This window comes from Chiloscyllium plagiosum, unplaced genomic scaffold (assembly GCF_037043375.1).
Source record: "Chiloscyllium plagiosum isolate Xiang-an unplaced genomic scaffold, Cpla_swu_hap1 HiC_scaffold_12, whole genome shotgun sequence".
NCBI lineage: Eukaryota > Metazoa > Chordata > Chondrichthyes > Orectolobiformes > Hemiscylliidae > Chiloscyllium > Chiloscyllium plagiosum.
In genome coordinates, this window is record NW_028270150.1 from 104,070,074 (window position 1) to 104,091,984 (window position 21,911).

General features: G+C 45.2%; 1 non-coding gene and 1 pseudogene across 2 annotated transcripts; one reads left to right on the plus strand and one right to left on the minus strand.

Moving 5' to 3' along the window:
* Nucleotides 1-4,519: 4,519 nt before the first annotated feature.
* On the minus strand, nucleotides 4,520-4,591 carry trnag-ucc (transfer RNA glycine (anticodon UCC)). Its single transcript has one exon. It is a non-coding gene; the product is annotated as a tRNA-Gly (tRNA).
* A 4,275-nt stretch (nucleotides 4,592-8,866) lies between these two features.
* On the plus strand, nucleotides 8,867-20,419 carry LOC122554906 (NACHT, LRR and PYD domains-containing protein 3-like; annotated as a pseudogene). The gene is made up of 7 exons (XR_015758948.1): nucleotides 8,867-8,928; nucleotides 10,525-10,602; nucleotides 10,786-10,861; nucleotides 16,133-17,852; nucleotides 19,760-19,846; nucleotides 19,978-20,145; nucleotides 20,302-20,419. The product of XR_015758948.1 is annotated as an NACHT, LRR and PYD domains-containing protein 3-like (transcript).
* Nucleotides 20,420-21,911: the final 1,492 nt, after the last annotated feature.

Here is a 21,911-nt window from a genome sequence, read left to right on the forward strand (position 1 = left end):
AGAAGGTTGAGGCTGGTATAGAAGTTAAAGAAAACAAGTTAAATAGACAAGGCAGGCAAGAGCACAGCAGAAAACAAGCTAAGACTGATAAATTAAACTGCATTTATTTCAATGCAAGAGGCTAGACTGGTAAGGCAAATGAATTCAGGGCATGGACGAGAGCATGGGACTGGGATAGCTATTACAGAAATATGGCTGAGGGAAGGACAAGACTAGCAGCTCAATGTTCCGAGGTACATTCCAAGAATAGAAAGAGAGGCAAAAGAGGAGGCGCCTGGTGTTTTGATTAGGGAAAGCATTATGGTAGTCCTTAGAGAGGACATTCCTGGGACACGGTCCAGTGAAGCTATATGGCGGGGTGGGGCGGGGGGGGGACTGAGAAATACAAAAGGGGTGATCACTGATAGAATTGTACAACAGATTTTGAGGGTCTGGTCAAGAGAAAGAAGGAGAAATATGTCAGGTACAGACAAATGGGATCAACTGATTGCTTGAGGAGTTCAGGGTGTGTCGAGGGAAATCAGGAGGGCAAAAAGGGGACAGGAGATAGCGTGGGCAGATAAGGTTAATGAGAATCCAAAGAGGTTCACCAAGTATATTAGGGCAAAAGAGTAACTGGGGAGAGAACAGGTTCCCTTAAAAATCAAAGGAGCCATCTATCCATGGAGCCACGAAAGGATGGGTGGGATCCTAAACCACTATTTCGCGTCAATATTTACTGTGGAGAAGAACACAGAGGCTAGAGACAACTCAGGGAAATAAATAGCGATGTCTTGAAAAACATCCACATGTCTTGAAGAAGGGGTGCTGGAGATCTTAAAATGCATGAAGCTACATAAATCCCTGATACCTGGTCAACTGGATCCCAGACCATTGTGGGAAGCTAGGGAAGAAATTGTAGGGATCTTAGCAGAGATATCGGAATCATCGACAGCCATGGTCGAGGTGCCAGAAGACTGAAGGGTGGCTAATTTATACTACAATTAAGAAAGGCTGCAAGGAAAAGCCAGGGAACTACAAACTGGTGAGCCAGACATCAATAATGGAGAAGCTGTTTCTAACAGACAGGATCTACATGCATTTGGGAAGGTAAGGACTGATTAGGATAGTCAGCGCGGCTTTGTGTGTGGGAATTGTGTCTCATATATTTGATTGAGTTTTGTGAAGAGGTGACCAAGACGATAGATGAAGGCAGGGTGGTAGACATTGAATTTAGCAAAGATTTTGACAAGGTTTTTACACAGTTAATGGTAAGGCCTTTGGAGGTGTTGTGCTACGGCCGTAGACATTGATAAGACCACATCTGGAGTACTGTGTTCAATCCTAGTCGCCTTGCCTGAAGGATGTTATTAAACCCGAAAGGGTGCAAAAAAGATTCACAAGGATATTACCAAGACAAGAGGGTTTGAGTTATAAGGAGAGGTTTGATAGGCTAGAACCTTTTCCCCTGGAGATTAGGAAGCTGAGGCTTTACCATATAGAGGTTATAAAGTCATAGATAAGGTGAACAGACAAGGTTTTTTTCCCATGGCACGTGAGTTCAGAACTAGAGGACACGGGATTAAGGAGAGGGGGAAAGATTTAAAAAGGACTTGACAACAAATGAGATGGTCAGTATGTGGAATGAGATGTCAGAGGAAGTGGTAGAGAAAAGTACAATTACAACATTTAAAATACCTTTGGACAGTTACATGGTTAGGAAAGGTTTAGAGGCATATAGGCCAAACACAGGCAAGTGGGACTAGCTCAGTTTCGGAAATCTGGGTGGCATGGATAAGTTAGGACAAGGAATCTATTTCCATGCTGTATGACTCTATGTTGCCAGACCTGCTGAGTTTCACCAATAATTTCTGTTTTCATTGCAAATCTTCAAGCTCTGCAGTTATTTAGTTTAAGTAGAGCTGATGTTGATCCACCAAAGGAGATATTAGTTGACAAAAAAAACATTCAAAGAGGCAAATATAGATGCAGCCTTTCAGAATGGAGGCCTGTGACCAGTGGTGTGCCACAAGGATCAGTGCTGGGTGCACTGCAATTCATTATTTATACAAATGATTGTGAAGTAAGTTGTGCAGATGACACCACAATTGGAGATATACTGGACAGCGAAGAGGGTTACCTCCGATTACAATGGGATCTTGATCAATGGAGCCAATGGGCTGAGGAGTGGCAGATGGATAATTTAGATAAATGTGAGGTGCTGCATTTTAGGAAAGCAAATCTTAGCAAGAATTATGCACTTAATTGTAAGGTTATAGGGAGTGTTGTTGAACAAAGAGACCTTGAGTACAGGTTCATAGCTCCTTGAAAGTAGAGTTGCAGTTAGCTAGGATAGTGAAGAAGGCATTTGGTATGCTTTCCTTTACTGGTCAGAGTATTGAGTACAGAAGTTGGGAGGTCATGTTGCGGCTGTACAGATATTGGTTAGGCCACTTTTGGAATATTGCATGCAATTTTGGTCTCCTTTCTTGGAAGGATGTTGTGAAACTTGAAAGGGTTCAGAAAAGACTAACAAGGATGTTGCCAGGGTGAGAGGATTTGAGCTGCAGGGAGAGGTCGAATAGGCGAGGACTGTTTTCCCTGGAGCGTCGGAGGCTGAGAGGTGACCTTATAGAGGTTTATAAAACCATGAGTGGCATAGATAGGATAAATAGACAAAGTCTTTTCCCTGGGATGAGGGAGCCCAGAACTAGAGTTTGGGATGAGAGGGGAAAGATATAAAAGAGACCTAAGGGGCAACTTTTTCACACAGATGGTGGTACGTGCATGGAATGAGCTGCCAGAGGAAGCTGGTACAATTGCAACATTTAAAAGGCATCTGGATGGGTATATGAATAGGAAGGGTTTGGAGGGATATGGGCCAGGTGCTGGCTGTTGGGACTAGAATAGGTTGGGATATCTGGTCACCATGGACGGATTGGACCAAAGGATGTGTTTCTGTGTTGTGCATCTCTATGACTCTATGACTCTATGTGAAGGAGCATCTTAAATCAGAGAGGGGTCTGAGTGTGAGGATATGTATTGGCTGAAATTGAGTACAGTAACAGAATTGTTCAAATTTACCTTTACTTTCATATAAACAAGATAATAAGTAGATTGAGGGGACAGTTAAGATCTCTTTGTTGGTTCATGTTGACCAGTCTGTAGAGAGGATGATAGATATGGGACCAGTGATCGTTTACTGAATCCCAACGTTCTCCAGATCGAATCCCCTTTCACAGCTTTGCTGTGTAGCTCACCAACTGATGTAGATCTCCCCACAGTCTGCAGACAGCTTCCCCAAAACCAATGACGAATGTTTTATCATCTGCAAATTCGATATCCGACACCAATTCCACAACAGTGATATATACACCAGGCAAACAGGTGACTAATACTGAAGCCTGAGGAAAAATCAAAGAATTGCGACACTTCATCAGATGGAGACGTACGAGACCCAAAATGTCAACTCTGCTTTCTCCCCACTGAAGGTGCAACACTGCTGATTCTCCAGCAATTTCTGTTTAGTTTCTGAACCTTGAGGAACTGAACTATTTCAGAACACATGCAGCATTTTTCTTATCATCAGATTGGTCTACATCACAAACACTTCCTTCATTCTTTATCCTTTAAACAAAATCAGTCAAGTTGATCAGACACTACCTTCCCTTAACACATCCATGATGATTATCTTGGATGATGACGTGGAGGAGCCGGTGTTGGACTGGGGTGGACAATGTTAAAAACCACATAACACCAGGTTATAGTCCAACAGGTTTATTTGGAAGCAATAGCTGCTCCTTCATCAGGTAACAATGTGTGATTTTTTAACTTTATCTTGGATTAAACTTTCACTCACTGTGTGGTCATTTCTATCATCTCTCGGAGTTTTACCGAGTCATTTTCTCATTACTGGAAATATAAAAGTAGCTGGTCTCCACTCCTCCTATTTCTGACCTGCACCGTCCAACACAAGGGCAACAATTATTGTCTGTTCTCTCCTTCTCTCTGATCTGGGAACTTCATTGTTCCGCAAGTTAGTGACCACTACTGGCCACAAGTGGGAATTGCAACCAACCCGCAGAAATACTCAAGAGTCTGTCAGGGTGAATGAAGTGAGCAAACAGATTCTGTCTGTGCTCGACACAGTCAGATTGGTGTACATTTCAATTAAAAAATAAAATAACCGATCTGATATAATAAATAATGCTGTACCCATAAACAATGGACTGCCCACCCACTTTTCACTTGATATTAGGTTGTATTTCACGAAAAAACTGAGAGTAATGTTGAAAGGAGTGAAATCTTGAAATAAAATGAAAAGGTCAGGATTTCTGTCATGACACCAGTTTATTTGAAATGGGTATCGACCTGACTCCTTAATCTTCCAGGGCGCATCCTCAATTTCAAAGTGGTGGCCGCACTCCAGAGGTTTGGCCCCGTTAATGTGGCTGACTCAAGGTGATGTGCAGATGTGAGTGTTTCATTCCCACTGCTGGAAATGGTCTTTTTGCTGTTGAGTGGTTTAAAAACTACAGCTTGCGATGGCCGGGAATCGAACCCGGGTCAACTGCTTGGAAGGCAGCTATGCTCACCACTATACCACCATCGCTACGTTAGAGACAACTCTGGACATCAGCTGATGTGCAATTCGAGCAATAGTTCTTGATTCGAAACTTCGTTCGTTTTTTGTTGCACATTTTGCAGTGAAATATTAGAATTCAGAAGTAATAAAAGACTGAGTTTTACTGTTTGGGTAATTCTCATTATACCTTTTAATCCACACTTTTTAATACACACAAACCAGCATTTCTCATGATCTGAAATAAATCAAGGACAAAAATACCCAGAAAATCTCAGCTCATCCCTGGAACTATCACACAATTAAAACTTGTGACGTTCTCAGAAAGGGCCACTGGACCGAAACGTTAATTCTGATTTGGGCTTTTGCCCGAAACATCCATTCTCCTGCTCCTCGGATGCTGCCTGACCTGCTGTGCTTTTCCAGCACCACTCTCCTCTAGACTCTCATCTCCAGCATCTGCAGTACCCACTTTCGCCTTTCTCTCATACAACTTTACCACCAACTTTGGTTTTTGTTTCTGATTTACAGCATCCGCAGTTCTTTCGGGTTTTAAATTTTGTGAAGGGTTTTCTTCAAACAAAACAGCAAAAAAGAGGATCTGTTAGACTGAGGAGATTCTATTAGACTGATGCTGTTAGACTGAGGGGATGCTGTTAGACTGAGGAGATGCTGTTAGACTGAGGAGATGCTGTTAGACTGATGAGATGCTGTTAGACTGAGGAGATGCTGTTAGTCTGAGGAGATGCTGTTAGACTGAGGGGATGCTGTTAGACTGAGGAGATGCTGTTAGACTGATGCTGTTAGACTGAGGAGATGCTGTTAGACTGAGGAGATGCTGCAGTAACTCTGGAGAAGAGGAAACTCCAGGTGACAGTTCAGTAAGCGAGTATCAAAAATCCATTTTCTGATTTTTCTAATTCTTTCTTGCCAATGGAATTACTTTGTTTTTCATTATGAAAACCTATTTCACTCTGAACTTCTTTATCAATTAGGGGATCATAATTCTGCTTTCTGATGTTTCCATTTTTTTAACCAATGGAAACACATTGTTCTTTATTATGAAAATTGATTTCACTTTCAACTCCTTTGTCCAATCACCATTTCATCACTTGGGTGAACGTGTCAATTTCTGTAGACTCTTCATATCAGTGAATTATTTTTTGTTGTTTGTGGGTTGTGGACAGACCATAACAAATAGGAGCAGCCCATTGAGTCTGCTCTGCCATTCAATCATGGCTGATATGTTTCTTAACCCCATTCTCCTGCCTTCTCTCCATAATTCTTTAATCCCCTTACCAGTAAAGATCTTACCTATCTGAGTATTACATACCCTTAATGATTTACCCTCCACAGCCCTCTGCGGCAATGAGTTCCTCAGATTCACCGCCCTCTGGTTGAAGAAATTCCTCATTATTTCATTTCTAAAGAGTCGTTCCCTTGGCTCTGAGGCTGTGCCCCCCAGATCCTAGTCACTAGTGGAAAGGTCTACTACACATCGACTCTATCCAGGCCTCTCAGTATTCTGTACATTTCAATGAAATCTCCTCTCATCCTTCTAACCTCCAATGTGTACAGATCCAAAGTTCTCAATCATTTCTTGTCCGACAAGCTCATTATCCTCAGAATCATTTTTGTGAATGTTCTCTGGACTCCCTCCAAGGCCAGCACATGCTTCCTTAGACATGGGGTCCTAAACTACTCACAATATTCCAAATGTGGTCAGACCAGAGCCTTATCCAGCCTCAGCCGTACATCCCCTGCTCTTGTACTGAAGTTATCTCAAAATGAATGTCAACTGAGGACTGCATACCTAGGAAGTCAATCCGGGCGTTCCCCAACTGGAAACTCTGGAAGAATCAGGACACGCAGAACCTGCTAAAAACCAGGCGAGGCCTTCAGATCAGGAGACCCACTCAAATATAAAGAATCTAGGTATGACCTTTGCAGAGCCATTAAGACAGCCAAGAACCAATACCGATCCAAATTAAAGACCCAGACCGACACCCGGCAACTATGGCAAGGACTGAAGAACACCACAGGTTCTAAAAAGAGACAGTGCAAGATAGCAGGTGGTGACATATCCCTCCCAGATCATCTCAACGGCTTCTATACTCGCTTTGAGCAGAATTTCGGCAGAGAGGTAACACCTATTCTGACAAGTCCTGACGAACCTATCCCAACAGTCATTGCATCAGAGGTCAGATCAGTTTTCCTTCGTGTGAATCCATCTCCCACTCAGGGCATGTGCAGATCAACTGGCAGAGGCCTTCTCGGACATCTTCAACCTCTCCCAGCAGCAAGCCACTGTCGCTGCCTGTTTCAAGAGGGTCAACATCATCCCTGTGCCTAAGAAGGCTCATGCAGCATGTCTCAATGATTACCGCCCAGTGGCCCTAACTTCGGTGGTCATGAAGTGCTTTGAAAGGCTGGTCACGGCATTAATCAACTCCAGCCTCCCCATTACTCTTGACCCAATCCAATTTGCGGACCAACAGATCCATGTCAGATGCCCTATTAGTTGCCCTTCACTCCTCACCAAGAACAGCTATGTAAGAATCCTACTCATTGACTACAGTTCAACCTTCAATACTGTTATCCCCTCGAGACTGATTACTAAACTTAGTGATCTCGGGCTAAGCCCCACTCTCTGCAACTGGATCCTCAGTTTCCTGACCCACAGGCCATAATGGGACAATATTTCATCCTCACTAACACGCCACACTGGAGCCCTCCAAGGGTGCGTACTCAGTGCCCTACGATACTCACTGCATCGCCAAATACTAGATAATGCCATTTACAAGTTCGCTGATGATACTGCCATAGTCAGTCGAATCTCAGAACAGATTACAGATGGGAGGTGGAAGACCTGGAAAAATGGTACACTGAGAACAACTTAGCTCTCAATGTCGGCAAAACCAAGGAACTCATTATTGACTTTCGGCGGGATGTTACTCATGCCCCCCTACACATTAACAGCCCAGAGATGGAACGAGTGGAGAGTGTCAAGTTCCTGGGAGTGGTCATCCACAACAAGCTTTCTTGGACTCTCCATGTGGACACACTGGTTACAAAGGCCCAACGTCTCTTCTACCTCAGGCAGCTGAAGAAATTTGGCATAACGGCAAATGGGCTACGGGGAGAACGCTGGTACGTGGAGCTGAAATGCGCATCAGCCATGATTGAATGGCGGAGTGGACTCGATGGGCCGAATGGCCTTACTTCCACTCCTATGTCTTATGGTCTTATGGTCTAGGCCCGCTGTCAAGGAAAGGCCGCCAGCATTCTCAAAGATCCATCTCACCCTGGCAATGTTTTTCTACAACCTGTGCCATCGGGGAGAAGGTACAGAAGGCTGAACACACACACACCAGCCGGTTTTGTAACAGTTTCTACCCTACTGTTGTTAGAATACTAAAAGGACTCACAAACTCTTAACATTTGCCTGTACCTGTGTTTTTGTTTTTGCCGCTCTATACCTAATATTTAGTTATCTATGCTATTTAACTCGTCATCTGCCTGTATTGCTCGCAAGACAAAGCTTTTCACTGTGCCTCAGTACACATGACAATAAATAAATTCAATTCAATTCAAGAAGTTTGCAGGTTATATGAAAATTAGTGTAGTAACAGGGACAAAAGCCTTTGACTACAGAGCTGTGACAACTGGAATTTCATTCTGAAACATGAGATTCACTGCCTGAAAAGAGTGAGGTGGGGGGGGGGGGTTATAGAGAGTCGTGAACTATCTAAACCATTTGAGAAACATTTAGAGATTAATCATAGAAAGCTACGGTGTCAAGTACTGGAAAATGGGATTAAAAAATAGACGGATATTAGATAACTGGCACAAATGTGATTGGGCAATGGTCACTTTTCTGTGCTGTAAGAAGAAATTCCATGACTCCATCTCCCACTTTCTAACTACGAAGTCAATCTCTTTGTCCTTCTCTCTCCCTCTCTCTAGGTCCCGCCCCCATTCTCTAGACTCCACTGAATTCTCAACGAAAGGAACTGTGGACCTTGGAAATCAGAAGAAAAGTAAGAAATTGCTGGAAAGTATCATCATGCCCATGCAGTGACCCTTCTGCTGAACCTTTTCTATGAACACACCCCACTTCCCTTATTCCAACCTCAAACTAATCCCCGCCCCATTCCTACAAAGCTGACCAATCGGATCATAAGAACCCCAGGAGACCGGTCCTCTCCAGCCTCCCATTGGCTAGAACGGGGAGATTGACAGCCGCGACATCCAATCGGACAGACCGTGTTCGATGCCCCGCCCCATAACCATGTAGCCATTTCGCGCACCCGGAAGCTGGTGTTTCCTGCAGTCGGAGGGAAGTTGCTGGTTGTTTTGTGAAGACGGTGAGAAATGGGATTGATGTTCTTTCTGCTCGTGGAAGGTTATAGTGAGGATATGTAGTCATACTGTAATGTTACTACAAGCACAGATTGTTCCGGGAAGTCCAACTGGGGATGCAGTTGGAGCCAGAGAGATCAGACACTGTGTGACCCTGGGGGGAGGGGGTTGTTGGAGCCAATGAGATCAGACACTGTGTGACCCTGGGGGGAGGGGGGTGTTGGAGCCAATGAGATCAGACACTGTGTGACCCTGGGGGGAGGGGGTGTTAGAGCCAATGAGATCAGACACTGTGTGACCCTGGGGGGAGGGGGGTGTTGGAGCCAGAGAGATCAGACACTGTGTGACCCTGGGGGGAGGGGGGTGTTGGAGCCAGAGAGATCAGACACTGTGTGACCCTGGGGGGAGGGGGTGTTGGAGCCAATGAGATCAGACACTGTGTGACCCTGGGGGGAGGGGGTGTGCAGTGGGAGCCAGAGAGATCAGACACTGTGTGAACCTGGGGGGTAGGGGGTGTGCATTGGGAGCCAGAGAGATCAGACACTGTGTGACCCTGGGGGAGGGGGGTGTTGGAGCCAATGAGATCAGACACTGTGTGACCCTGGGGGGAGGGGGGTGTTGGAGCCAATGAGATCAGACACTGTGTGACCCTGGTGGGAGGGGGGTGTTGGAGCCAGAGAGATCAGACACTGTGTGACCCTGGGGGGAGGGGGGTGTTAGAGCCAATGAGATCAGACACTGTGTGACCCTGGGGGGAGGGGGTGTGCAGTGGGAGCCAGAGAGATCAGACACTGTGTGACCCCGGGGGGAGGGGGGTGTTAGAGCCAATGAGATCAGACACTGTGTGACCCTGGGGGGAGGGGGGTGTTGGAGCCAATGAGATCAGACACTGTGTGACCCTGGTGGGAGGGGGGTGTTGGAGCCAGAGAGATCAGACACTGTGTGACCCTGGGGGGAGGGGGGTGTTAGAGCCAATGAGATCAGACACTGTGTGACCCTGGGGGGAGGGGGGTGTTGGAGCCAGAGAGATCAGACACTGTGTGACCCTGGGGGGAGGGGGGTGTTAGAGCCAATGAGATCAGACACTGTGTGACCCTGGGGGGAGGGGGGTGTTGGAGCCAGAGAGATCAGACACTGTGTGACCCTGGGGGGAGGGGGGTGTTGGAGCCAGAGAGATCAGACACTGTGTGACCCTGGGGGGAGGGGGTGTGCAGTGGGAGCCAATGAGATCAGACACTGTGTGACCCTGGGGGGAGGGGGGTGTTGGAGCCAGAGAGATCAGACACTGTGTGACCCTGGGGGGAGGGGGTTGTTGGAGCCAGTGACATCAGACACTGTGTGATCCTGGGGGGAGGGGGGTGTTGGAGCCAGAGAGATCAGACACTGTGTGACCCTGGGGGGAGGGGGGTGTTGGAGCCAGAGAGATCAGACACTGTGTGACCCTGGGGGGAGGGGGGTGTTGGAGCCAATGAGATCAGACACTGTGTGACCCTGGGGGGAGGGGGGTGTTGGAGCCAGAGAGATCAGACACTGTGTGACCCTGGGAAGCCAGTCTCCATCAGATGCCTCATGTGAGTTTAATGTCTGTCATTTTGTTACAGCTGCTAAATTTGTGCAACTTTTTCACAGTGGATGGTGTGTACTGTATATGGAATGAGCTGCCAGAGGATGCAGTCGAGGTGGGTACAAATTACAACACTTAAAAGACATTTGGACAAGTACATGGATGGGAAAGGTTTAGAAGGATATAGACCAAATGCTGGCAAGTGGGAAGTGTTCAGTTCCAGAGCTAACAGCAGTTGCATTGACATAGAGGAAGGTTTAATGGGCAATGTAATGTTTTCAATTTTTTTTTGTTTCAGAGCATTATTATTTGGGAAGGTGAAGATTTGAACAGGAGAGAAAATTTGATATCTTCAAGAGTGGAAATGGACACAGGTATTTTCATAGAATTTCTGTCCTGGAAAAAGCTTCTGATCTCAAGCAAGAACTTTACATAGGAAGTGGGAACAGGCTCGGGGCTGAGCAGATTGAGGAGAAAGTGATCATGTAGAATAGGCTTGTCCATTTGGTCACCCAGTGGCCAGAATGAGGCTTGCCAAGGTGTTTTATTCACGATTTATCAACCTGTTTGAAAATCCTACAACACTCCTCTGCGGGTGACATTCAAACATGGGCCTTGTGACCCAGAAGCAGAGACACTGCCCCCTGTGCCACTAGAGCCCAGGACTAAATTATTTTTTTACTCATCAGTCTGTTCCCATGGTGTCCTAAACAACCTGTGACAATCATTCCAAATACAGGTGGAAGGTTTTGGTCAGAGCAGTTTCTCACCAGTGAGCCTAGCAGCAGCAGCAGCAAGTATGGGATAGGAACGGCCTTAGATTGGAAAAACATCAAGCCTCCATAAACCTCCCTAACATCATTCAGCCTGAGGCCTAAATACTAGGAGCAGCAGCAGTTGAAGCTGCAGGGCATGAGAGGTGAGAGAGGGATAATTGCAAGGGCCAGGATGCCAGCTAGGTGGGTGAAGGAAAGAAGCTGGCATTTGGTGGGCAGGGGCAGGTGGAGGCTGCAAGGTAATGAGTTATTGAGAGCCACTCTCCATGTACAGACGTTAGCCCTCTGATGGACAGCAGTGAATATGGTGGAGTAGGCCTCCTGAGTCACCAGAGAGAGGGAGGGCACCTCGATTGTTGTAGAGACTGGAGCATTGGAATAGGAGTGAGAATGGTGGGAGGCAGGAAAGTTCAGGAGTCGCAGAGTAATTGATTGAGAATTTCCAAATTATTAGAAGTTAGCTTTTAATGTTCATGACAAAGTTTCTGTCTAGTTATGATGTGTAAAATGTATGATCTGTGCCAGGTGAATGTGGTTTACCCATCTCAGACCTGACAGCTAGATGGTGCAGAGTGTATTGATCTGTGTAGTTTGTGGCAATGGTCTGTTCAAGTGTTTGGTAGCTCTTCCTCTTGGTGTTTCTCCATCTTCTTAATCTTTTTGCACAATGGCTCAGTGGTAGGCACTGCTGCCTCACAGGGCCAGGGAGTCAAGTTCAATTCCAGCCTCGGGTGACTGTCTGTCTGTGTGGAGTTTGCATGTTCTCCCTGTGTCTGCGTGGGTTTCCTCCGGGTGCTCTGGTTTCCTCCCACAGTCCAAGACGTGCGGGTCAGGTGAATTGGCCGTGCTAATGTGGGCGGCACGGTGGCACAGGGGTTAGCACTGCTGCCTCACAGCGCCAGAGACCCGGGTTCAATTCCCGCCTCAGGCGACTGACTGTGTGGAGTTTGCACATTCTCCCTGTGTCTGCGTGGGTTTCCTCCGGGTGCTCCGGTTTCCTCCCACAGTCCAAAGATGTGCAGGGTCAGGTGAATTGGCCATGCTAAATTGTCCGTAGTGTTAGATAAGGGGTAAATGTAGGGGTATGGGTGGGTTGCGCTTCGGCGGGTCGATGTGGACTTGTTGGGCCGAAGGGCCTGTTTCCACACTGTAAAGTAATCTAATCTAATCTAATCTAATCTAAATTGACCATCCAGTTCAGAGGCTTGGTGCATTAGTCAGGGGTAAATGTGGAGTAGTAGAGGTAGGCGAATGCTACTCTTTGGAGGGTCGGTGTGGACTTGTTGGGCCAAATGGCCTGTTTCTGCACTGTTGTGGATTTTTGACCTCTAAAGAAAGCAACTGCTTGACGAGGACTGCTCCTGGTTGCCAAACACTAATTTGACTGAGCACCAGTGAAGGCACAGAACCTAGTTCCGAGTCTTCATGGTGTGTGACTTGGAGAGGGTCTTGCAGGTGGTTCCTTGTCTCTGATGTCTTTGTCCTTCACGATGATAGAGGTTGCAGGTCTAGAATGTGTGGTCTAAGGAGCCTTGATGAGTTAGTGCAATGATTCTTGTTGTTGGCGCACCACTGGCTAGTGGTGAAGGGAGTAAATGTTGAAGATTGATGGGATGCAAAATGGGAACCTGATTTGGCCTGTCAAGTGTCAAATTTTTTCAGTGTTACTCCTCCAGGAAATTTGGAGCTAATTGTGCCTTAGAGGTGGTGGATAGGCTTTGAGCCTGGTTTGATCCTTGGGCTTGGTTGTATTGGTCAAGTGGAGGATATGTCAAGGAAAGATATGCAGCAGTCCCGATTCCTCGTCAGCAAATGAAGCATAACAGAGAATGATTAAAAGGTTAATCAGAGCAAATAAGTTAGAGCATTACAGGAAGCTGGGTGAAAATGTCATACAGGTAGCAAGAGTTTCTGTAAGGATCTGTGAATGAAAAGATTACATAAAGAGTTAGGTCTCTTGCATTGCAGTTTCATTTATCAGTCCTCCCTGGTTTCCTGCTTTGTTCCTGCCTGTCCTGACTGTTTGACTTGCTCCTTTTCCCAACTGTACTAGTCTCAGACTGATCTCTTTCCTCACTATCTCCCTGGGTTCCACCCCCCCCACTTATTTGTTTAAATCCTCCCAAGCGGCTCTTAACAAATCTGCCTGCCAATATATTAGTCCCCTTCCAATTCCAGTGCAATCCGTCCTTGTTATACAGGTCACTCCGAGTCCAGAAGAGATTCCAATGATTGAAAAATGTGAACCTTTCTCCCCTGTACCAGCTCCTCAGCCATGCATCCATCTGCTCTATCCTCCTATTTCTACGTTCACTAGCTCGTAGCACCGGGAATAATCCAGATATTACTATCCTCGAGGACCTCCTTTTTAAATCCCTGCCTAACTTTCTTCATTTTCTCTTCAGAATCTCATCCCTTTCCCTTCCTATGTCATTAGTTCCAATGTGTACAATGACCTCCTGCTGGTCCCACTCCCCTTTGAGAACATTCTGCACCCTCTCCAAGATATCTTTGATCCTGGCACCAAGGAGGGCAACACACCATTCTGATTCTCGCTGCTGGCCGCAGAAACATCTGTCTGTGCCTCTGACTAGAGTGCCCTATCACAATCGATCGCTTGGAACTCATTACATTAGAGTTAGTCTTGATACCAATAATTTGGCTGTTTGTCCTACATTCCATTGAGAGTCCATCACCCTCTATATTTTCCAAAACAGCACACTTGTTTGAGATGGGGATAGCCCCAGGAGACTCCTGCACCACCTGCCTACCCCTTTTCCCTTTCTTGGAGTTAATTGTATCTTTAGCTTTTCCCCCTTCCTGTAACTGCCATCCATCACATCCCCAGTTCCTGTAAACTCCGTATTGCCTCTAACTGCCGTTCCAACCGATCCATATGATCCGATAGGATTCATAACCAGACACACTTCCTGCAGACATAATCATCAGTAACATGGAAACTCTCCCTAATCTCCCACATCCAACAGGAAGACCACATCACTCAACTGAAGGCCATCTTTGCTTCACAATCTACAGACCCAGAAAATAGCCCAGTCTTACAGCTCTCAAAACACTGCTCCAGGCTAACCTAATACTTAGTAATTTATGGTTTATATTTTTAAAATTTAACTGAGACAGATCTCAATAATAGATATAATCAAGAAAGAACCCACTCTACTCAGTCTTGCAGATTTATAGGAGAAAGTGAGGACTGCAGATGCTGGAGATCAGAGCTGAAAATGTGTTGCTGGAAAAGCGCAGCAGGTCAGGCAGCATCCAAGGAGCAGGAGAATCGACGTTTCGGGCATGAGCCCTTCTTCAGGAATAGGAGGGTGTGCCAAGCAGGCTAAGATAAAAGGTAGGGAGGAGGGACTTGGGGGAGGGGCGTTGGAAATGTGATAGGTGGAAGGAGGTTAAGGTGAGGGCCGGAGTGGAGGTGGGGGCGGAGAGGTCAGGAAGAAGATTGCAGGTTAGGAAGGTGGTGCTGACTTCGAGGGTTGGGACTAAGACAAGGTGGGGGGAGGGAAAATGAGGAAACTGGAGAAATCTGAGTTCATTCCTTGTGGTTGGAGGGTTCCTTGGCGGAAGATGAGGCGCTCTTCCTCCAGCCGTCGTGTTGCTATGGTCTGGCAATGGAGGAGTCCAAGGACCTGCATGTCCGTGCTGGAGTGGGAGGGGGAGTTGAAGTGTTGAATCACGGGGTGGTTGGGTTGGTTGGTCCGGGTGTCCCAGAGGTGTTCTCTGAAACGTTCCGCAAGTAGGCGGCTTGTCTCCCCAATATAGAGGAGGCCACATCGGGTGCAGCGGATGCAGTAAATGATGTGTGTGGAGGTGCAGGTGAATTTGTGGCGGATATGGAAGGATCCCTTGGGGCCTTGGAGGGAAGTAAGGAGGGAGGTGTGGGTGCAGGTTTTGCATTTCTTGCGGTTGCAGGGGAAGGTGCCGGGAGTGGAGGTTGGGTTGGTGGGGGGTGTGGACCTGACGAGGGAGTCATGGAGGGAGTGGACTTTTCGGAACGCTAATAGGGGAAGGGAGGAAAATATATCCTTGGTGGTGGGGTCCGTTTGGAGGTGGTAGATTTATAGCAAGGTTACACTTAAAAGACTATGCACTTATCTGTTCCTGTGCTGTGGGCTCTCCCAAACAGGTTCCTCTAAGGTCAGCTGTGAATTCTGCTGTTTGGTATTTTTTCCTGGATGCACTCCGATGTCCAGAGATACTTGAACTTAAACAGCAAAGGCAATAACTATGCAGATTCACTGCTGTGTCAGACAGCACTGTAGGTTTCTTTTTCCGACCATGTGGTCGCTGCCTTTGTCTGTCTTCCTCCTTCTAAAGTCCCATTGTTTTGATCTTTTTTCCCCTAAAGTTCCAAAACAGTGCAACAGCTTCTAAAACAGTAATTGCTGCTCCTGGAATTTGAGGAAGTCAGCTCCAACATCTAAAGTATCTCAAAAAAGGAGTAGCTGTTACAGCCACAATTTCTTTTCCTGTCCTCCATCTTGGCTTACCCAGAATCCTCCTTGAGGTGCTACAGCCAGGCGCAACACACTTTTTATTCTGGTTATCCCTTCTAATCGCCAGAGAAAAGAGAAGTCACATGTCACCACATTATAGTCCAACAGGTTTATTTGAAATCGCTGTCTTTTCTGGCGAAGGAGCAGTGCTCTGGAAGGTTGTGATTCGAATCAACCTGGTCTATAACCTGGTGTCATCAGATTCAGTTGCTGCGTGCAAGTTGACAGAAGTTGTAAACAATATTTGCAACAATTTATTCAATAGTAAATATTAAATCATGAAATGATGTTGAGAAATTGTTATAGTGACAGTACATCTAACATTGAGAACGGCTTTCTCCCTCTGTTCCAGTTCAGGGTGTTCAGCAGAAACACAAGGAGTTGCTCTGGGTACAAACTGAGAAACTGAAAGTGAACACAATTCTAATGAAGGAGAAGGTGAAGATTTTCCAGCTTGTTGATCAGTACACGGAGTTAACGCTCATCTCTAATGGACGAGATCGGACAGTTGTAGAACATGAACTGCTGGCACGAGGCCGACACCATGAGAGGTGCAGAGAGAAACATCTCCAGAGAGAACTGGAAAAACTACAAACTGAGCAGTTGTTCCAGAGCAGTTTCTCCCAAAGAAATTCCACATCTGGAATTATGGTGGTAATGATTGGAGCCTCAGGGGTTGGGAAAACAACAATGGTGCAAAAGATTGTTTATGACTGGGCCATGTAGAAAATATACCCTCAATTTCAATTTGTTTTCAGTTTTAACTTCCGGGATTTGAACACTATTAACGAGAGAATAAACCTGAGGAAGCTGATACAGAGTCAGTATCCTTACTTTGGGGATGTTCTGGGAGAAGTCTGGAAAAACCCTGAGGGATTGCTGTTTATATTCGATGGTTTGGATGAATTCAAGGGCAAAATTGATTTTTCTGACAATCAGGGAAATACAGAATCTCCGTTTATGTGCACAGATCCTGAGTGTTGGTGTGATGTGTCTGACATTGTGTACAGTTTAATCCAGCATAAGTTACTCCCAGGATGTTCGGTGTTAGTAACCACTCGTCCCACTGAGTTACATTTATTGGAAAAGGCTGAGATCAGTGTCTGGACTGAAATCCTGGGGTTTGTTGGAGATGCACAGAAGGAATATTTCAACAAGTTTTTTGATGATCAGAAAGTGGCAGCAGCTGTTTTTAAGCACATAGAAGAGAATGAGATCCTGTACACCATGTGTTACAGCCCTTTGTTCTGCTGGATCCTCGGTCTGTCACTGGGTCCCTTTTTCACAGAAAAGGACAGGAAACAGCAACAAGTTCCCAAGACCATCACCCAACTGTATTCCTACTATATTTATAACATTCTGGAACACCATGGCCGAGAGATTGAAGATCCCCGTGATGTGTTACTGAAGCTTGGTGAGATGGCCTTCACTGGAGTGTCTGAGAAGAAGATTGTGTTTCGAAATGGTGATTTGATCCAGTACAATCTACAACCGTCCCAGTTCCTGTCTGGGTTCCTGATGGAACTTTTGGAGAGAGATGTCTCAGTCCAGAGTGTGGTTTACACCTTCCCACATCTCACCATCCAAGAGTTTGTAGCTGCACTTGCTCATTTCCTGTCTGCAGATCCTGAGGATATCCAGAGTCTCAGTGAGGAGGATGGTCGATTTGATATATTTCTCCGTTTTGTTGCTGGTCTCTCCTCTCCACAGGCAGCTAAACCCCTGCAGCGTTTTCTGGGTCGGTTTCCCCATCCAACAACCTGTCGAGTGATTGACTGGGTGCAGCAGAAGGTTAAAAGTCAGATTAAAAACACAGCAAGTCCAAATGACAAAAAGAATATGTTGCACTACTTGTTTGAGACTCAGAATAAAGCATTGACTCAGATCGTACTCGGTTCTGCAGAAATCCTTACGTTCCGTGGGCTGGTCCTGAAACCAGTTGACTGTGCAGTCCTGTCTCACCTCATTGGACTATGTGATTTAATACAAGAACTTGACTTGCAATTCTGCAGCATTGAGTGTGCAGACCTTCAGCAACCGATACCTACTCTTCACAAGTGTCAGGTGGTGAGGTAATTCTTCCTTATCGCAAACCGCTAAACAAATTGGCAAACGGTCACAGATTGTGCCATTTCTCTAGATGGAAAGGAAACAAATGATTCACTTAATTCACAGAAATAGATCCAAAATCAATATAACTGATAATAAGATGACCAGTTTTTATTCAAGAACTGAAAATTTAAACTTGGATCTTCTGAACAAAGGATTTCACTGTTTGTGTGGGATTAGTCAACATATGTCATTAAAAGGATCTGATAATTATACTGATAATTAATCATGGGCCAAATAGTAGTGTCTAGGTCATCAAAGATGTGTGATGCTGTTCTACCAAGGTCCTAGTATACGGACCTTCATGGAAATTGCCTGGGAAGTCTTAAAATAGCAATTCCCCAGCTGGACTCTCTACAGATATCTCTGATTCTCATCTAGGGTCAGAGGTTTTGGACAGTTCTTTGCTGGGTAGATGCCCTGGAGATGTTAAGACCAGGTTAACCACTAGCCCCTAATTATTGCTGACCATCCCCTCTCTTCAAACAGTCTGACTGAGACCTAGCTCTTCACACCTGATCCAACCTTCAAACCAGCCTCCTGATCTGACTTTCCACTCAGCTACCTAGTCCACCTCACCCATGTTCTCCTACCTCCCTATTCACTCACCTATTCACTAGCAGTCTGGGCCTTTAAATTTACAACTTACCATCTGCCAAGTAGAGGAGAGGTGTCTATCTCCTCCTACCTCTGCCCCACCATTGTTCCCTGACGGAGACTGCACTGCACATTTCTTCGGAATCTGGGATTGGAAATTCCCAGAAGAAATAGGTAGTGGTGTCGACTTTTGAGAATTTCGAGCGCTGCAGTAAATCACTTACCTTTTGGAGCTGTTTGAAAGATTCAGGACCACATTTCTTGCTGTCAATCTCTGTCTGAAATTCCTCCAACTATCAAATATGGATTGGAGCACGAACACTAAATATTCAGTGACAGGAAGCAAAGAGCAACTGCAGGATAGTGATCTACAACTGAGGGAACTTAGCCTGTCCCTCAGAGTGGTATGAGCTTAGCACACGGCATCAATGACAGCAAATACAGGTGACTAAAAGACATTTTGCTTGGGATTCCTGCTGCTTTGTTAAAAAATGTTGGAAGTGGGTGCCTTGCTCGTGATGTCAGTCAATTCTTTAATTAACTTGTAAACCAATATTATCTGAGAGAAAAGGTGTTGGTATAATAGTTTATTCGGTATTCTTGATGTCGTGCAGAAATATACCAGTTAGGGCTCCTGAGTCAACCCAGAGCAATGAATTGAGGAATTTCGAATAATCCACGGGTGTGTGTGTCTTTGCTCTACGGGGGGAGTTCCAAACATTCCTCCAACTGCCAAGCCAGCCAAAATAAATATAGGCCCAATTTAATAGAGAATCAACTCAAAAGACTCTATTTCCTTATAAATAATGCTGTAACATTTAAGAATTTTTAACATTCAGAATATTGATCTGAAAGTTTCTGAGGGATGGAGCTTACAGCAGCTGCAGAAAAACACAAGCTCTGTTATTTAACTGGTGGGAAATCAGCCTTTGTCCAGAATTCCTGAGCTGAAGAGCCTGCAGTAGTGACACATGTTCCACAAACATGACCAGGTGTATCAGTGTCTGCCCACAGACTGATTATGATGTTCAGAGTGAAACCTGGTGGAGAGACACTGAAAGGCTTGACACAGATGGCGATTTATTGAACAAGCACATCTGCTGACTGATCCAAGTGTATGTAGAGTGGGACAAGGTGCAATGCATTGTCAATTGGAGAAACTTTGAACATTCAATTTGCTGGGGTTTTTCAGCAGTTCTGGGACATCTAAGAATAAAAATCAGATCCTGATTTGATTCAGCTTGTTTCTCGCCCTCTATATGTTTCTGTTTAGACTGCGGGGCAATAAACTTGGAGATTCAGGAGTAAAACAGCTGGCTCTGGCTCTCGGGAAACCGGACTGTAAAATACAGAAAATTGAGTAAGTACTAAAATCTGAATTTGTGTACGTAAAGATGTGAATGTTGAACGGTGCACATTGTTATCAGTATTGATTAAAATGAAATTAATGCGGACTCTTGTTATTTCGCTTTTCTGCTCTCTGCCTCACAGTCTTTGGGATGTTGGTCTCACAGATTCTTGCACTAAGGATCTCCTCTCTGCCATCAGTGTAAACCAGTCAGTTATGTATCTGAACCTGGGATCAAACTCCTTCACATGCCAATCTGTCCCCACTCTCTGCCAACTCATACGGAAGTGCAGGAATCTGAAACAAATCTGGTGAGTGTCTGTCTGAATGGTTCATACACAAAGCAGCATTTTAATGTCTTTGTCAGATTTGTTGGTGAAAGTTATTTAATTGCTTTTCGAAATAATAACTTCACTCCCTATTAGTTACATTGCTCAATCTGTTTATTTCATCTTCAATAATTTTAGGCTGGTGGAGAACTCCTTCACGTCACCCGGACAACTGAAGTCATTGCAGGATATGAGACCTGGGCTGAAAGTTACAGTGTAAACATTTCCATTAATAAACATCACTCCTTTCATCACAGCAACATTCTCGTCCCTCCCTTTAAATGGCTGTACTTGGAGTTGAAATCTTATTCGCTGTTTCCCAGCTTCCAGTTTGAGCTCAGTCAGGGTGTGAGTGAGTACTACGTTCAGTGCCTCGGAATTATCCTACTGTTTCCCTCAGTGTGTCAGAAAGTTACATCAACGATTCAAGTAGACAGACCAAGAACAACTTTTTGGGCAATTTCAGCTGACATTAAACTGTTAAATTGAGCATGTTATTAAACTGAAAGAGAGCAGAAAAAATTTACAAGACTGTTGCCTGGACTGAACAGACTGAGTTACGGGGAGAGGTTGAACAAGCTCGGACCTTTTTTTGTACAGTGTAGGAGACTGAGGAACGGTACCTTTTTATAGAGGTGCATACGATCATGAGAGGCACGGATATGATGAATGCACTCAGTCTTTTTCCCAGGGTTGGGGAATCGAAGACTAGACAGCATTGGTTTAAGGTTAGAGGGGAAAGAATAAAAGGGAACCTGAGGAGCAATCTTTTTTCCCAGAGGGTGGTACGCATATGGAATGAGCTGCCAGCGGAAGTGCTTCAGGTGGATACACTGACAACATTTAAAAGGCATTTGGAAAAATAGGTGGATAGGAAAGGATTGGAAGGATGTGGGCCAAGTGCAGGGAGATGGGGTTAGTGTGGACGGACATTGTGGTCAGCATGGACCAGTTTAGGCTAAAAGGCATGCCTCTGTGCTGTCGGACTCAGACTCTATGACAGTTACAATGGTCTTACCAATAACATCCACAGCTGGGAAATGGACAGTAAAGAAGCTTGTCACTGAGGTGTAAAGGTGTTATTTTTACCCAAGATACAGTGGGGAAAGACCACTGTCTGAGGTGTTTCTGCTGAAGTAAAATGGGGGTCCGTTCAGTTTTCAGACTCTCGCCTCGTGACTCAAATGCATGTAAATGTCTTGTATGTGTAAGAGGTCTTTGGTTTGTTTGAATAGAATCAAACTCCAATGTTTATTTTTTTCCTTGAAATGCTATTGTGTAAAGCTGACCTGCATTTGTGACTATATGTACAAAGATTTTTTTCTGTATAAAGTAATTCTTGAAATATAAGAAAGAATTTGAATGATTTGTAGAACAGAGAACATGACAGCACAGTACAGGCCCTTCGGCCCTCAATGTTTTGCTAACCTGTGAACCCAATCTGAAGCCCATCTAACCTACACTGTTCCATTCTTGTCCATATGTTTATCCAATGACCATTTAAATGCCCTTAAAATTGGCGAGTCTACCACTGTTGCAGGCAGGGTATTCCATGCCACTACTACTCTCTGAGTAAAGAAACTACCCCTGACATCTGTCCTATAACTATCACCCCTCAATTTAAAGCTATGTCCCCTCGTGCTAGCCATCACTATCCAAGCAAAATCGCTCTCACTGTCCACCCTATCTAACCCTCTGATTATCTTTATGTCTCAATTAAGTCACCTGTCAATATTTTTCTCTCTAAC